This window comes from Lactuca virosa, chromosome 6, assembly GCF_052849685.1.
Source record: "Lactuca virosa cultivar CGN04683 chromosome 6, Lactuca_virosa_CGN04683_v6, whole genome shotgun sequence".
NCBI lineage: Eukaryota > Viridiplantae > Streptophyta > Magnoliopsida > Asterales > Asteraceae > Lactuca > Lactuca virosa.
In genome coordinates this window covers 259374345-259394122 of record NC_136431.1, presented here as the reverse complement: position 1 = coordinate 259394122, position 19778 = coordinate 259374345, and positions in this window count along the sequence as shown.

The following is a 19778-nucleotide window of genomic DNA, read 5'->3' as shown; positions in this document are numbered from 1 at the left end:
TTTAGCAGCAACAAGCAAATAGGTAAGATCATTAAGGGTCATGTCATGCTCTGTCATACAGTAGTCCTTAAGGAACTCACTATGTGACTTAGGAAGTGATTGAAGAACCTAGTCAACAACCAACTTCCTAAAGACTTTGACACCCAACTCTCCCGGCTTGTCGATATGTGACTTCATCTCCAAGATGTGAGCACACATATACTTTCCATCTTGCCAATAGGGCTTGAGTGACCTAGAACTTGTGGGTTAGGGAAAATTATTGGAGGAGGTGGAGGAAGTGAAGTATGATTTCCTTGTCCCATTAATGCACAAAAAAGGGATTAATATTTCACCTTTGATTGCCATTAGCATATCATATTCATTAGGAAAGCTTGTTCCAAGAGATTTGGGAAGATCATAGTTGTCTGAGCTTAGACATCTATAAGGGAGAAATTCAAGTGAGTTGATTTAAGTCCTTAATATAACACCCAATATGAAATATTAAGGCTAGGACCCAACACAATATTTTATAACTTGGAAGAGGGATGTCGTAATCCAAGCTATAAAATATTTGAAGGTAGGTAAATGACGATTTACCAATTTCCACCACGAAAAATGAAAAAGAATTTTTAGGTCTTAAGTGAATTGAAACTCCTAGATCCTTTGAGATTCATTGAACTATTCAATGGCATGTTTAAATCTCGATTGTGGCCTCTCAAGTTTGTGACTGGGATGCCGAGGATCACAAACAAGGTGTGAATAACCATGCAAATTAACTTGGTACCCTTAACTTTATCACCTAATCGATATGCCGGTTAACCACATGTGCTCCACCGATCTATGACAAACATTAAGTTACCCTTTGCCACACTTACTAGTCCATGTTAGTGTTCCGGTTAACCATACATGCTCCACTAACGACTTGGTAAGGTCCAAAGTGTAATTTCATGGGTTAGCACCAAATTTACATCTTCCTAAGTTACTAAGATTGAGAATTTATAAGTATTTACCTACTTAGTATTTATCATTATACTTTTAATGAACATATTGTCCTTGTCCTACCCGTTCGGCTAACGACCCTCCACCAGTCAAGGAAGCGGTGGGTGAGAGTGGACACCCATTAAACTGCCATTTTATAGGCAGTAACCTTATACCCCCTTATAGACCGGCTTCGTGAATGAGGCCTACTAACGGTAAGACTAACTTACTCTTATATATATATATATATATATATATATATATATATATATATATATATATATATTAAATCTATAATATTATAATAGTATAAGGGTTGAATTTTAAACTATTTAAAAATCTAGGGTTTGGAACTAAAGTATACAAGGGGGGGGGGTAACTTTAGAAATTCCAAAACTTGAGGACAAGTTTTGAAAAATTCAAAAAACTTTTCAATTTCATAACATATGAGTTTAATATAGGTTCTAAAAACTTTAATGAAGAACCTCTTGAACATCCATAAGTTGAGGACAAGTTATGGAGTTCATAAAGCTATTTATGAGAAAAAATCTTCAAGTTGTGTAACCTATGGATTTAATGAAGATTTAACACAAACACTTTTGGTTTTCCATAGCTTGAGGAAAAGTTATGGAATCCATTAAAAACACCAAGATCATCAATTCTAACAAGCATGTCAAGAAAAACTATGATCTAGATTAAACTCATATGAACAAGACAATTCAAATCAAACAATTTTCATGTAATTAGCCTAACCATCAAACTAATACAAAACATGAAACTTTTGATAACTATCTTTTGAATTGGATTAGCACGAACATTACCACTTCAAAAATAGGTTTATAAGTTCAAAAATAGCTTAGGGTAATGTTCCTAGTCCAATTCCAGCCAAAAAACTCGAGTATATGCTGTCAGGGGCTACAACTCGCCGAGTGCAAGAACAAAATCGACGAGTTGGATGAGTTTGTACATGGACTCATTGAGTCCCTCAATGGACTAGTCGAGTCCCCTATCCAGACAGCATAAAACTTCGATTTTCAGCCTTTTTCAGCAAGTATAATACGAAAACAACCCATGGCTCTGATACCACTGTTGGGTTTTAGTATACGACAACATCTTATGGTGCACATACAACCCTAAATACATTGGATGTATGTTTTCACTAATTATACATGCAAATGGTTTCCAAGGAATTAAACATATAACTAGCATGCAATTTACATAAACAATATAAGACACTAGTTAGGATAATATACCTCTTTGTTGTAGCTTGATTCCATGGAGCTTAAGAGCCTAGTGCCCCAAGTGTGACACCTCAAATGGTTCACAAAACACCACCAACAACTTGGAATAACTTGAGAGAAAAGTTCATATGCTCAAAATCGGCTAGCCCTCTCATGTGAATCCTTAGGGCCGATTTCGTGAGCTATGGGGTCTTTTTATATTATGGCTATTAGGGTTACACCATGTAACTCATGAATTTCCATATTCCTCATGCTCCATGGGTTATAACCTCCATGGAGTATCCATGGGTTACTCCATGGGTTTAGCCTAACATGAAGAACTATGGATCATAAGCCCACATATATAAGAATGAATGATTTAGACAATCAATCCCCATATATTTAATTAGTCACTTTTGATCACAAAATTAATTCCAAATTAGTTCTTGATCAATACTAATTAAATAATATGATTTCATATTAATATATTAGAACTTATAATATATTAATAAATCATAAATATCCTTTTCTCACAAAAGTCTATCCAAATTGTACCGATGCCATGCAACCCAAATGGACCATGCCAAATCGGGTCAAGTACATACCAATTATAGTTATGGACTTAGACACTAATCCAACAGATTCATGTACTTATACTTTACACTCCCAGTAACCTTGGAAGGGAACATATCATTAACTCATTGTTTAAAATGAAATATGATAATACACATGGTATAAGTATATATATGGGGTACATCTATAAAGTACCAGGTTATATATGGGGTACATCTACAAAGTACCGAGTTATATATGGGGTACATCTACAAAGTACCGAGTTATATATGGGGTACATCTACAAAGTACCGGATTTTCCTTAAAAAGGGTACATCTACAAAGTACCGGAAAATAGTAAATAGAACATAGCAATATATAAAACTAACAACAGTATCGGCTGAGGTGTTTAGAGTATAGGATTTCATTAACTCTAGTAGTCTTCCTAACCAATAGAACAACGCCACATAACTTACTAGTAACATGAACATTCAGTTAGAAGGGGGACTATAATGCTAACTTTATGATTCCTTGATGGATACATTAGGGATATATATTAATCGGATCCGACAGGCAGTAGGATGTGTGCTATCCGCTCCATTTCATGTTCCTTGTTTGGTTGTGGGCTTAGAGCAGATTCACACAGTCTACTATCTATTCGATCTTGATATATATATATATATATATATATATATATATATATATATATATATATATATATACACTAAGAAATTATAGGGAGTAACAGGTATGGGTCAGGTCCTAACATTCAAATTCAGTATACCACTGTTAGTATAAAAACATACTTTTCAAATAGAACATTTAGTAGGTGAAACTAGAAACTTATCTATAAAAGGTTTGATACGCATTATTAAACCAGTATAACTTAAAGGACCTTTAATGGTTAATTCTATAATACCTTAGTTTATACATCAGGGTTATATATAATTAATATCCGATAGGCAGTGGAATGGGTGTTTTCTGCCTTACTTCCTGTTCCTTCTTTTGTTGTGGGCTTAGGGCAGATTCACACATTCAACTGTACATTCGATATTAGATTATACATAGCTAGTATAAACTAAGTGATTATAGAAGGAACTATTGTGGTTACCATTTCTACTAAAGGAAATATATGAGTTTCTTAAGGAATGTTTTCTTCAAATATAAAAGAACTATTACAGTTAACTCCTTAAGTACCAAATGAATACACTGGGTTATATACAATGAAGATCTAACAAACAATGGGATGTGTGACTTCCGCCTCATTTCCTGTTCCTTGTTTGGTTGTGGGCTTAGGGCAGATTCACACAATCAATTGTCTGTTTACTCTAAATTGTATATAACTTGTATCCATTAAGTACTCATAGAAGGAATTATTGAGTCATTTTTACTTATCATTCATCACATCAGAAAATATAGGATTTTCTGGAGGAACAGGCAAATTTTTCTAAAAAGAACTTATAGTATACATTTTATCACTAAAATACTTATGAACCCACCAGCTTAAATGATGATCTACTCTTTCAAAATAACTTGTATTCTCAGGAAACTAGTAGGCAGGTACACGCTCAGGGATTTAGAAGATGGAGCATGGTAGCTTCATATCTTGTTTTGTTATTTAATTTGGAGTCAATCTTTTGTGAATCTAATACATTATAAACACTTTATTATTAATACAATGGTTGTTTGTTACTTTGATTACTATGATGCATGTGTTGTGATACTACATATGACATCCTTCGCCCCCGAACGTTTCCGTCGTTCTGGTTTGGGGGTGTGACATGGTCTTTACCTAGGAATGCCATGGGCTACCCCACATGGTCTTATATCCAATGACACGGGCTCCCCCCGGGGTCTTCCATGCAAAACACACAATCACATAGCATATCAAATCACATAATTACTAACACATATGTCTTAATCACATAAGGGACCGGCCTTGGTGCCTTAGACCCATGGGTATGGTGAGAAGACTCACCTCTGTCTGTTGAATACAAAACTTGATTTCCTAACAGTCTGTAACCTCCCGTGCTGAATAATAATATTAATTAATGTTAGAACCTTACTTAATCAAAAGAAAGCCAAACTCCAAACCCTTCCATAAAGCCCAATTATCCTTCCCTTGCTAATGGACCCAAAGTCTAAGTCCAAAATCATTAATGGGCATCTTGGTCCAATAAGGCCCAACCCATATATACATGGCCCATAACAGATGAAATGGCCCATAATTCACAGAATGCAACCGAGTCCAATAACCAAATGAGCCCTAATGGCTCAAAGGCCCAAAACAGATTCGGCCCAACTGTGATGCGTACGCTCGGCGTACCATCCTGGTACGCGCAGCGTACTGGGGTCTTGGGACTACGCGCAACGTACATTGGGTACGCCCAACGTGCTACCAGATTATGCACTTTCTCCATTAAGTGCTTAATACTCGATTCCTTTATGTCCAAAAGCCAGATCTAAGTTTGTTAAGATGTCCTAAGGCATAAAGTTGGCAACTTTATGCCTTTGCATGGCTCATATATACCCAACACCTCCATTAAGACCTTTCCAAGGTCTTTAACCCATGCATGAGGCCAATACTTCCACCAAGACTCCATTTTTATTCTACTAAAGGACCAAGGGACCTCGGATCTATCATTCCCATCTTTTGGAGTTGCTTAACTCACTAATGGAGGTCCAAAATCAACCAAAAGGGACAAAGTAGGAAACCCCAGCTAGATCTAGAGATTTAAGTGGAAAGATGCAAGCTTTTTACCTCCAAAAGCTTTGAAAGATGACCAAGATGCAGATCCTTGAAGCACCAACTCGTCCCAAGCTTGCTTGACCACTTCCTCTTCTTGGAATGAACACTAAAAAGGACCACAATGCACTCTTAATGCTCAAAAGCACTCACAAAGGTTATTAGGGCTTCCATCAACGTTTGAAGGTGAAGGAGGCTGTTAAGGGTGTGGCTCAAAAGAGTTAAAGGTGTTTATATATGTCACAAGTGTGGATTTTACGGTTTTGGCCCTCTGTTGCGTACGCCCGGCGTACCCTTACGTACGCCTCGCGTACGCAAGGATCCTTCGCGATCCTTCTCACATAGTACGCTAAGCGTACCCTTAAGTACGCCCAGCATACGATTGGGACCATTTTTGCCAATTAATTTATTTTTCAAGGGTTTCAAGGTGTACCTGATTTGGAGTGTTACATTTTCCTTTCAGCTACACCATTTTTTTGTGGTGTATAAAGAGTCGTGGTGTGATGTATTATTCCTGTAAATTAAAAAAAAAACAGTAAATTCAAAAAAAAAAATCGGATCATAATACTCACCACCTGTTTCAGTACGTAAAACATTATTAATTCATTTTTATGAATTTCAACCTCTTGTTTATAAATCTTAAATTTATCAAGAGCTTTATCTTTTGAATCTAGCAAATAGACATAACAATATCTAGATGCATCATCAATAAAAGTATCAACATACTTTTTGTTTACAAGGGAAGCTGTTGCATGTAAGTCACATAAATCACTATGTATAAGTTCGAACACCTTGCTTTCCCTAACATCTTTAGAAAGTTGTCTTGTGATTTTAGTTAACATGCATGTTTTACATTTTTCATTATTTATATGAAAATCAAGAATTAAACTCATTTTGACATGTCTTTTAATCTCTTGTAATGAATGTGTCCTAGTCTAGCACACATAAATAAGACATTAACGTTATTGCTAGTACTAGAAGAATCCATTCAAACAAAATTATCATAACTAGGATATATAATATTAAGCCTAATCATTCCATTACATACATATCCAAATCCCATAAAAGAACCATGTCTTGACAATATATAATTGTCATTTTCTAATACTTGTTTGTAACCACAATTATTTAGAACAATTTCAGACACAAGATTCTTTCGAATCCCCGGTACATATAAAAAATTGTTCATACGCAAACACTTTCCAGAAGTAAAGTAAAGTAAAACAGATCCTAAACCATTGATTGGTTCAATTGTAATATTTCTCATTACCACAGATCCATATTCAATTGGTTGACATTCTTTGAACCAACGAAGATCTTTACAAAAGTGGCTTGTTGTTCCCGAATAAACCCACCATGAAACATCATCATCATGCACATAAAATGCTTCAGAAATCATATAAATATAATTTTGCACACTATTAAAATTCTACATAAAGTCAGAATTCTAACCTTGTTGCTTTTTTGGATCCTTAAATCCATTTGGTCCAACACCATCCTTGTTAACTTTACGAAGATGACAATCTTTCTTGAAGTGTCCCTCTTTGTTACAATTCCAACAAACCACTTTTGCCTTCTTGTTGGAAGACTTGTAATCCTTTCCTTTAAACTTCCTTTTTCCACCATGTTCATAGAAGATGAATCAACTTAGTTCTTTCCTTTAGGATTGCTATCAAGTTCTTGAGTCCTTAAGGACTCTTCAATTCATAAACGACTTCCAAGTTGAGTCAAAGTTAATTCCTCCTTGTTATGTTTTAGATTATGTTTATTGTTTTTCCAGGAAGGGTGCAGTTTGTCAATGAGCACAACCATAAAAATGGCTTCATACATTTTTAGATTGTGTTGAGCAAAATGTTCCAAGATGCTTAACATTTTATGGATTTGTTCCATAACAAGCGTGGATTCAGTCATCATATAACCCATAAAGTTACTAACAATAAACTTCTTGCTTGAAGCATCTTTAGTCATGTACTTGGATTTTAGAGAATCCCACAGTTCTTTTGTAGTTTCAACATTTTGATAGATATCAAACAGAGAGTTAGACATACCATTGAGAATATGACCACGACAGATGTAGTCATCATTGTCCTACTTTGATCTTCTTCTAGTTGCCTCCAAAGTTTCATCTTCAGCAAATTCTTGCATGGGTGTACTCAGAACATACACCACTTTTAGAGTAGTAGGAAGAAAGTGTATCTTCTTCCGCCATCTACAAAAATCTTGCCCTTCCAACCTGTTCAATTTATTAAACGTGTTTGTCATGTCCTTCACAAAATCATCACTTTTCAGGATCACAATTACTATGATTTTTGTTAGAAATTTTGGGGTAAAAGCACTTGGAAATTCTAAGAATTATGTAAACAGTTTCAAATTGAAGTATTTGGGTGGTACTCCCAAATCCTCAATTGGATAAAACTCAGAAATTATTGAGAACAAGAATAGAGAATGAGAGGATATGATTTTCGTATACCAAGAAGATATGACCAAAAAACAGATTATCTCTATATCTGTCTGAAAACTGTCACCAACAGTTTTATGTCCTAAAACTGTTTAAACTGCAACAAGGCATTTTGTAACAATCAAAAAACTGTCACAAAATCGAGTTTTAATTAGAGTGTAGACAAAGTCGAAAAACCAGGTCAATTATTTAAAATTTGTATTTGTATGTGTTTTTTATTAGAGTCTAAACAAAACTTGACCCCAGCCAGGGTTCTACCCTTTGGACCCTACTAGGGGTTGCGGCCCATTGGATCCCACTCCTAGGACTGCTGCCCCCGGACCCCCGTTCGTTTAGGGGATTCGCTCCTAAATGACAGTCTACTTTGAATCTTGTATAAACTTAAACAAGGGTGCACTCCACAACTTTCTTACTTGTTTCATGTTCATCAAGATTGATTTTGGTAAATAAGTCAATCCATCACACTTAAATACAGTTAGTGAAACAATTCACCAACACCTTATAAAAAGATTGCTACTTGTCAATAAACAAAATGTCTATCTAACCAACTTTATGCTACTTAATCACCACTTGTTGTTTTCCCTTACATGCTTTTCTTACTAATGTTTCTTAACATAGATCCCGAAAAGAAGATAGATACAAAAGTATAACTAGTAGCCTAACGAGTTTATGGGTGTAAGATATATATCATAGCAAAAAATGTTAGATAAACATTTCAGTAACACGTAATAGGTTTACATATTTAAAAAAGGTTGTTGAAATAGTTTATTTTTCAAAGAAGTTTTTTAGCCATACTTCATTGAAATGGCACCACGTGATCGTTGTCAAAGTAAGAAAGGGTATGGTTTGACGTACGTGCAAAGTGATATGGGTGAATTCATTATTTTGGTTGATTTTAATGAACCATGTGTAACTTTGAACTTGTTTTAATAAATATTTATTTATCAGGGACTGGTAAAAAAGGAATACTAGGAATCTAGCTCGGATCCTACGATGCTTTCATGTTTCGTCTGGAGTTAAGGTTAACTTCAATAAGTCTAAAGTTTTTGGCATCGGAGCTACATCGCAGGAAACTACAAGTTGGGTGCATCTTTTTGGTTGTGAGCATTTTACCCTACCCTTCATTTATTTAGGTGTTCAGGTAGGCGCGAAGATGAATATTAATACAAACTGGAAACCTATCATTGAGAGATTTCAGGTAAAGCTCTCGGAATAGAAAGCCAAAAATCTTTCTTTTAGAGGGTTTATAACACTTATTCTATCGATGTTGGGAAATCTCCCTACTTATTGTCTTTCTATTTTTGTTACCCCTGCAGGTGTGATCTCGCAATTGGAAAAGCTCATACATAGATTCTTATCGGGTGGGTCGGAAGACAAGAGTAAAATCAGTTGGGTGACATGTAATAAGACCACTAAAGCCAGGGATGATGGTGGACTAGGATTTGGATTGATAGAAGACCTCAACACTGCTCTAATTTGCAAGTGGTGGTGGATACTCAAGAAGGAGAAGGTGGTACTTTGGAAAAAAGTTGTTACAAACATCCATAACTTGGATTCGAGATCTACATACGAGCTCTCTAATAAATCTAGAATGGGGGTGTGGAATAATATTGCCAAAATGAAGGACGTGTTGGACGTGGTGGATACTCAAGAAGGAGAAGGTGGTACTTTGGAAAAAAGTTGTTACAAACATCCATAACTTGGATTCGAGATCTACATACGAGCTCTCTAATAAATCTAGAATGGGGGTGTGGAATAATATTGCCAAAATGAAGGACGTGTTGGATAAGAGGAACATTCCATTGAGAACTATTATAAAAAGAATAGTTAACTCTGTAGATGATACACTATTCTGGAAAGACGACTGGATTGGCAATGGAACACTGAAACTTGCATTTCTTAATCTATATTGTTTGGAATCGCACAAGAGATGCAAGATCTCAGATCGAATATTTGTTGGTGGATTTTCATGGTATTGTTCTAAGCAACCTAATCCACGGAAAGTGAATCAATTGATACAAATCCTCAGAACAGTTGACCTTAACTCAAACATGGATTCGTGGTTAAGTTACTTAGCTTGAAACGGATACTTCTCTATAGCAGCATGTAGGCGAAGGTTGACGTAGCCTCAAAGTGGGTTAGATAGTAGCTCTTTTTTTCGCTTAAAGAAATACCTATTAAGGTTTTGTGCTTTTTCTAGAGGGCATTTCAAAATCATATTCCCTCCACGTTGGTGCTGAAAAACCATAGAATCAATACAATTATTGCTAATTGTGGTGAATGCAACTTAACCGAGGAGTCAGCTGATCACTTTTTATGTATATGTCCCTTTTGAAAAGATACATGGGAAGGAATCTTTATATGGTGTCTATTTACATTGTTTTGACATGACAACTGAAGTGTTACAGTTTGCGGCGACATGGGGGAATTTTCCAAAAAAGAAAAAGGTTATGGCGAGTATTTGCTCGAAACGATTTGGAGTCTATGGAAAGCGAAGAACGATAGAACTTTCAATAAAGTATAGATTCCAACAACTAAGATTATGGGCTTTATTCAGTCAATGGTGTTCTTATGGTACAAACATAGAAGTAATAAGGAAACTTATAATTGGCTTGATTGGTGTACTAATCCATTTATGTAACAATAGCAATAGGGGAGTGTATCTTTTAAGATGAGGTGTGGTTTTTTTGTTCCTCACTTCCTCTCAGATTGTAGGGTTGGGTTTTCTTCTCCCTTCTTTTCTTAATAAAATTTGTTGGTTCCAAATAAATAATAATAAAGTTGTTCAAAAATTGATTTTATTGATGTGAAGTTGGGTGTTCAAAGCTTGTACATTGTCTAGTAAATGGGGATCGAGAATGAGCAAGATGGACATGCTTTTATTTTCAAGCTCTTTAGAGGATATTTCTGATGGGTTTTGAGCATTCTAACACTCCTATGGTGTACATGCAACCCTAGAAACCTTGGATCTATGTTTTCTCTAATATACATGCAAATTCGATTTTCTAAGGTTGACATACTAACTAGCATGTTATGGGGAACTTGTAATACAAAAATCAAGTAGAATAACATACCTTTTAGTAGCTTGGATTCCTTGATGAATTTGTGAGGCTAGCACCCCAAATGTGATGCCTCAAATGCTTCACACAACACCACAACACTTAGAATAACTTGAGAGAAGTTCACTATGACACAAAATCAGCTTGCCCCCTTGTTCTTCCACTTAGTGGTCCGATTTTGCTAGTCAAGGGGTCCTTTTATAGTTTTCTCACAAGTAGGGTAACCACATGTAAACCCTAATTGACATGGCTTTTCATTTCCCATGATCCATGGGTTTATAACCCCCATGGACTATCCATGGAGCACCTTATGGGTTTTAGCCCAACTCCATAAACCATGGATCATTAGCCCACTATATAAGAATGGATGATTTACACAATCAACCCCATATATTTAATTAGTCTCCTTTTGATCACCAAATTAATTCTAAATTAATTCTTGACAAATACTAATTAAATAATATTATTAATATATTAGAACTTATAATATATTAATAAACCTTAAGTGTCCTTTTTCTCATTTTGTCTATCCAAGTGTTGCAATGTCATGCAACCCAAATGGACCATGCCGGTTCGGGTCAAGTACATACCAAATATAGTTATGGGCTTAGACACTATATCCAACAGTCTCCCACTTGGATAAGTCTAATAACTATAGTTGCAGATATGACTTCAGGATCCGACTAGCAATCGTAGCTCTTTCAAAGTCTTTTAGAACTGAGATGATGATGATGATACACCATTTAAGATAAGTGATCATATAATCCTCTACTCTCAAGATATCAGCCGGACAAATACATGGAACATGGTCTTACTTATTGTCTAGCATTTGTTTCTCGATCTTTGATCTGTTTGACATAGAACTAAATTGAACACATCAATTAGGTTCTGATCGGGCCCGGTACATAGGTCAAAACAAAATCATCAAGGGGCCCAGATATCGCTTCTAATGCTAGAAGGAACAGATAAACTTCGACTCATATGCTTGTACTGACTACTTGTTGAATTATGCACAAAAGCACGTTTTATAACATCGAGTTACCAATTCGTTTTCGTACAATCAATGTATAACCAATTCATAGTCAACAACTAATATCTCTAGGTTTGAAGATTTATATTATATTACCGTCTCACGATCACTCGAGATAAATTCCATGAAGTGATACAAGTGAGCGTGGGTTGAGTCCAATGCTCAGACCTTATGAGCACTCATGAATGTTGCAGCAACCATTGCTATGTCTAATACACCTTAGACAGTCTACAAACCCAATTCATGACAGTCTTAATTCAATACCTACTTCCAAAGTATGACTGATTGTGGAGAGTGTGAATAATATAATTATTCTGGAAGTTAAAACATGCAAAATTGAAACAATAATAAACGATTAACATAAGATAGTAACACTTTACTCATAAATAGATAACAACTTTTATTTAATCATCAAATGTTAATTACATTTTACAAGTTTCAAAAACTATCTAATTATTAAAACTAATATCATCCTTCAGCCCGATGTGCCTTGCATGCTGTAAATGTTTAACCCTACTCAGTCCCTTTGTGAGGGGATCTGTTGGGTTCTCATCTGATGATACCCTCTTTGAATCGAAGGAGTCCTTCATCTATTCGATGTCTAATGAAATGGTATTTTCTGTCAATGTGTCTGGATCTCCCATGATCCCTTGGTTCCTTAGCTAAAGCAACCGTACTTTCGCTGTCACAGAAAATTTCCATTGGCTCTTTTATAGCTGGTACAACTCCAAGGTCTCCAATGAAGTTCTTTAGCCATATCTCCTCCTTTGCTGCCTCACTTGCTGCTATATACTCTGATTCGCAAGTTTAATCAACTACCGTCTCTTTCTTGGAAGTTTTCCAAGTAATTGCTCCTCCATTTAGGTTAAAGACCCAGTCTGACTGAGAGCGGAAATTATCCCTATCAGTCTGAAAGCTAGCATTGCTATACCCTAACACTCTCAACTCATCACTGCCACCAAGGGTAAGGACCTAGTCCTTAGTCCTTTGCACATACTTGAGAATGTTCTTTACTGTAGTCTAGTGAGCCTTGCCATGGTTCCCTTGATATCTACTGACCATGCTCAAAGCAAAGGCCACATCAGGGCGATTACAAGTCATAGCATACATGATTGAGCCCACAGCGGAAGCATATGGTACATGACTCATCTCAGCTATCTCAACCTCTATACTCGGACTCTGAGTCTTACTCAGTTTGGCGTTACTCAGGATCGGTAATTCCCCTTTCTTGGAATCCTGCATACTGAACCTCTTCAGCACCTTATCTAAGTAAGTACTCTGACTAAGTCCAATTAGTGTCTTACTCCTGTCTCTCAATATCCTTATCCCTAGGATATAGGTAGCTTCCCCAAGGTCTTTCATAGCAAAACACTTCCCAAGCCAGGACTTAACCTCCTGCAAGGTTGGGATGTCATTTACTATGAGTAGTATGTCATCCACATACAACATCAAAAAGCTAACTATACTCCCACTAGCCCATATACACAGGACTCATCCTCGCTCCTCGAAAAAACAAACTCTTTGACTTTCTCATCAAAGCAAAGATTTCATCTGCGAGGTGCTTGTTTCAATCCATAGATGGATTTCTCAAGCTTACACACCTTATTAGGGTACTCTGTACTGACAAAACCCTCTGGCTGACTCATGTAAACATCCTCAACCAACTATCCATTAAGGAAAGCGGTTTTGACATCCATTTGCCATATTTCATAGTCATGAAATGCAGCAATGGCTAGCATAACCCTAATAGACTTAATCTTTGCTACTGGTGTAAAGGTCCCATCATAATCAACTCCCGGAGTTTGAGAAAAGCCCTTTGTCACCAGTCGCGCCTTATAAGTGTGTACATTACCATCCATGTCGGTCTTCTTCTTGAAGATCCATTTGCACCCGACTGTCTTACGACCTGGTACATTGTCAACCAAGTTCCAAACTTGATTGTTATACATGGACTGTATCTCGCTGTCCATAGACTATTTCCATTTAGCAGACTCAGGGCCTGCGATGGCTTCCGTGTAGCTGTTAGGTTCATCCAGACTTACTAGTGTGCTATCACTGATAAGTGTATCACCTTCTGCAATAATATGGAAACCATAGTAATGCTCAGCTGCATTCCTAACTCTTGTGGAACGCCTCAGAGGTATGGGCTCGTCAGTCGGATCAACAGGAGTTTCCTCCTCAGGTTGATTGCTAGGGTTTGAGGTTCCTTCGCCACTTGACTCTTGAATTTATTCAAGGTCAATTTGCCTCCCACTATTTCCTTGGCTTATGAACTCTCTCTCACGAAAGACTCCTCTTCTAGCTACAAAGACCACATTCTCACTAAGTCTGTAGAAGAGGTAACCAAAGGATCTTTGTGGGTAGCCGATGAAAATACACCTCTCACTTCGAGGTTCGAGCTTATCATGAGACTCACGCATTACGAAGGCCTCGCAACCCCAAGTCTTGATGTTGTTCAAATTGGGAACTTTCCCAGTCCACATCTCATGAGGTGTTTTGGCAACCTTTTTAGTAAGGACTAAATTCAGGATATGGGTGGCAGTCTCTAAGGCATACCCCCAGAATGAGATTGGTAACGAAACTCAACTCATCATGGAACGAACGATGTCCAACAAGGTTCGATTGTGCCTCTCAGCAACACCATTCAGCTGTGGTGTCCTAGGAGGTGTCAATTGTGAGACAATCCCACATTCCTTAAGATAGTCAAGGAACTCGATACTAAGATACCCTCCTCCCCGATCGAATCGGAACATCTTGATGTTTCTGCCCAGTTGATTCTCCACTTCCTGTTTAAACTCTTTGAACTTTTCAAAGGTTTCTGACTTATGCTTGATTAAGTAGATATATCCATATCTACTATAATCATCAGTAAAAGTCACATAATAGCAATTAGCATCCCTTGTGGCAGTTTTGAAGGGTCCACACACATCAGTGTGTATGAGGTCCAACAAACCCTCACCCCTCTCACAAGTACCAGTGAAGGGTGATTTTGTCATTTTTCCAAGTAAACAAGACTCGCAACTATCATCCGACTTTAGGTCAAATGATTCCAAAACTCTAGCCTTTTGGAGTTGGCCTATGCGCTTCTTGTTAACATGTCCAAGACGACAATGCCACAAGTATGCTTTGTCCGAACTATTTGAAGAATCAATACACAACACATTATTTGCTAGATTATCTACAACATTCAAAGCTTCATATACACCATCACAAGGTAATGCTTTAAAGTAAAATACATCATTGTAATAAACATTAATAGCACCATTATCATTATCAAATGAAAAAGTAAACCCTTGTTTGTACAAGCCATGAAAGGAAATAATATTTCTCGCCATTTCAGACGAGTAACAACATTTATTCAAATCTAACATTAACCCATTATTAAGAAATAAATAATAAACTCCTCTCTTGGTAACAGGTGATGCTATCCTATTCCCCATGATTAAGTTTATCTTCCCGTGCTCCACTTTCTCACTTTTTCTTAGGCCCTGCAAATCAGTACAAATGTGAATACCACAACCTATATCAACTACCCAAGAGTTAGTATGCAATGAGTTATTAGATAATATAGTGTAAATACCTACATGGGTGGGTTTAACTTTCCCATCCTTTACATTATGCAAGTATTTGGGACAGCTGCGCTTCTAGTGCCCCTTTTCCTGGCAATAGAAGCATTGTGCTTCCTTTGGGTTTGAAGGAGGAATGGAAGCTTTCTTGGTTCCACTTGAAGAGGAGCCATCAAGAGACTTTGCCTTGGTACCCTTAGAAGGGGTCTTCCTCTTCTTCCCCTTTCCCTACCCAATTGCCAGAACAGGAGCAGTAGTAGGAGTAGGAGTAACAGCTGATTTACCTTTAAGGCCACTTTTAGCGGTCCTTAAAAGTCCTTGAAGCTTACTCAGTGTGACTTCCTACTTGTTCATATGATAGGTCATACGAAACTGATCATAACTTGGAGGTAAGGAATTGAGAATGATGTCAATCGACATGACCTCAGGGAAGTCCACATTAAGCTTCAATAACTGGTCCATGAACCTTTGCATTTTCTGCAAGTGACCGATGAGGGACTCTCCCTCCTTCATCCTGGCTGTTATCATGGAGGAAATGATTTCATACCTTTCGTAACGAGCACTCTGATGGTACCTATTCATTAGATCCTGGTGCATCTCAAAAGGGTAGAAATCTTCATAGGATTTATGGAGTTCTGCTATCATCGTGGCCAACATGATGGAAGACACCTTAGTGTTATCTTTCTCATGGGTAGTGTACTCAGAAATCTCCTCAGGAGTAGCAGTCGACTCATCGATAACCTTTAGCTCCTTATCGAGGACATACTCTTTGCCCTCATAGCGAGTAATCATTCTGATGTTCCTAATCCATTCATTGAAATTGGAACCATCAAAAGTAACTTTCCCACACAAGTTCATTAGGGAAAAGGAGCCTGTAGGGTTTGAGCCAGTAGCAGTGTTGGAAGACATCTGAAAGAAAGAAAGACAAGTTTTATTCGATAAAGAGTCCTTAATAAGTCACCCAAATGAAATATTAAGGCTAGGACCCAACAAACTATTTATAGTTGGAAGAGGGATGCCTTAATCCAAGCTAAAAAATATTTGTAGGTAGGTAGATGACGATTTACCAATTTCCACCACAAAAACGAAATAGATTATTAAGTTTTATTGGATTTGAAATTCCTAGATCTTTTGAGATACATTGAACTTTCAATGGCATGTTTGAATCTCAATTGTGCCCTCTCAAGTTTGTGACTGGGATGCCGAGGATCACAAACAAGGTGTGAATAACCATGCAAATTGACTTGGTACCCTTAACTTTTATCACCTAATCGACGTGCCGGTTAACTACACGCGCTCCACCGATCTATGATAAAATTAAGTTACCCTTTGCCACTCTTACTAGTCCTTGTTAGTGTGTCGGTTAACCACACGCGCTCCACTAACGAATTGCTAAGGTACAAAGTGTAATTTCATGGGTTAGCACCTATTTCACATTTTCCTAAAGTAACTAAGATTGGGAATTATTAAGTATAGTTACTTTATAATTTCATTATACTTTTAATGAGCATTAAGGTCCTATCTTACCCGTTCGGCTAACGACCCTCCACCAGTCAAGGAAGCGGTGGGTGAGAGTGGACACCCATTAAACTATCATTTTATAGGCAGTAACCTTATACCCCCTTATAGACCGGCTTCGTGAATGAGGCCTACTAACGGTAAGACAGACTTATTCTTATACATATCTATATATTTAAACTTTTAATATAATAATAGTATAAGGGTTGAATCTTAAACTTTTAAAATTCTAAGGTTTAATTTGGAAATTCTAAGGTTCCAAAACTTGAGGGCAAGTATTGAAACTATTCAAGACTTTTCATTTCATAACTTATGAGTTTAATGGTCCATTAAAGTGAAGACTCTTCATTTCATGTAACCTCTTATTCTTTAATAACACTTTCAAAGAAGTGACTTTTGGTTATCCATAACTTGAGTACAAATTATGGACTCCATCATTAGTCATTAAGATCAAGAATCATACTAACAAGCAAGTTACACATAATTCCTATGATCTTCTAAAACTCATAAGTATAAACATTCATATCAAACAATTTCAAGAATCATATTAACACATATAAAACTTGGAATTTGATAATAACCATTGAATATGGATTAGCATAATAATTACCACTTCAAAAAAACAGATTTTATAAGTCCAAAACGTTTTAGGGAATGATTCTAGTCCATTTCCAGCAGCAAAACTCGAAAAACTGGTCATAGGGCCTTCTACTCGTCGAGTGCATGAACCTACTTAACGAGTAGGATGAATTTACTCATGGACTCATCGAGTCCCCCCATGGACTCGGTGAGTTCATACGAACAGTGAACAGTTTTTTGACTTTTTCAAGCAGTTTGCATCAAGTATACAGAAAACAAGCCTAGGCTCTGATACCACTAATGGGTTTTGAGCATTCTAACACTCCTATGGTGTACATGCAACCCTAGAAACCTTGGATCTATTTTTTCTCTAATATACATGCAAATTTGATTTTCCAAGGTTTACATCCTAACTAGCATGTTATGGGGAACTTGTAATACAAAAATCAAGCAGAATAACATACCTTTTAGTAGCTTGGATTCCTTGATGACTTTGTGAGCCTAGCACCTCAAATGTGATGCCTCAAATGCTTCACACAACACCACAACACTTAGAATAACTTGAGAGAAGTTCACTATGACACAAAATCGGCTTTCCCCCTTGTTCTTCCACTTAGTGGTCCGATTTTGCTAGTCAAAGGGTCCTTTTTATAGTTGTGTCACAAGTAGGGTAACCACATGTAAACCCTAATTGACATGGCTTTTCATTTCCCATGATCCATGGGTTTATAACCCCCATGGACTATCCATGGAGCACCTTATGGGTTTTACCCCAACTCCATAAACCATGGATCATTAGCCCACTATATAAGAATGGATGATTTACACAATCAACCCCATATATTTAATTAGTCTCCTTTTGATCACCAAATTAATTCTAAATTAATTCTTGACCAATACTAATTAAATAATATTATTAATATATTAGAACTTATAATATATTAATAAACCTTAAGTGTCTTTTTTCTCATTTTGTCTATCCAAGTGTTGCAATGTCATGCAACCCAAATGGACCATGCCGGGTCGGGTCAAGTACATACCAAATATAGTTATGGACTTAGACACTATATCCAACAATTTCTCTGGTATTACAGCACTTGTCTTGCCTTAGAAGTTGGATGATTATCCAATTCATTTAAAGAAACTAACGGTTGATTACATGTCTTCACTCCAAGATTAATTTAGATGGCTTCAAGGACATGATTTTTTTTTAATAGAAGGTGGAAGATCATCAGTATTTTGATAACCTTATTATTCGATCCAAATAAATATTTTAAAGTATTTTTTTTCCAAAAAAAATCAAGTATCTGCAAAATGATAGTAGAACATATTTTATGGGTCATACGTTACATTTGCATAAGAGCATTGATGACATAAATGTTCGCAAAGTATAACATAAATGCATCTCACGAGTTTCATTTCATTACACCAACTATTTTTGAAGGTTGATAATTATAACACCATGTCCCGAATCATTTCCTATTTCGGCTAGTGACCAAAGATCGGGTATTATCAGGCTTAGGACCTTTGAGGAAATGAGATCTGGACCCATTTGGATGTGGGTGACATAATTTAGATGATCTGGGTGTTCAGTTTGTGTTTTGGAGCCAAGGGCCGGGTATTTTGGTAAAGTGTCAGCTTGGGATTTTATGGAAATTAGATTTTTGTTCGGGAAAATTTAAGGCAAGTATGAGTTGATAAAAGCGAAGAGCTTCTCGTTACCTTTTCATGGATATAAGGATCGTCGAAGTTTGATTTATAATGAAGAATTTATGGCATTCGGAGGATTATAGGGTTTAAGGATAACCCTAGTACGCGGGGAATACATAGGGAGTACGCAGGGCGTACTAGTGAAAAGTTCAGTATGCGGGGCGTAAACTGGTGTACGCTTAGCGTACTAAGAGGGTTGATCGTAGGACCAAGGCCTCGTATGCTGGGTGTATGAGGGTTTAATGAAACCCTATTTTTAGGATGTTGCATCGTATATAAGCTCATTATGTCCCTAGGGATGGCCTCTATACCAGCCTCCATACCTCCTAAACCCTAAATTTTGACCCTTAGCCTCCATTTTTGTGTCTTTGAGCTCTTGAGAA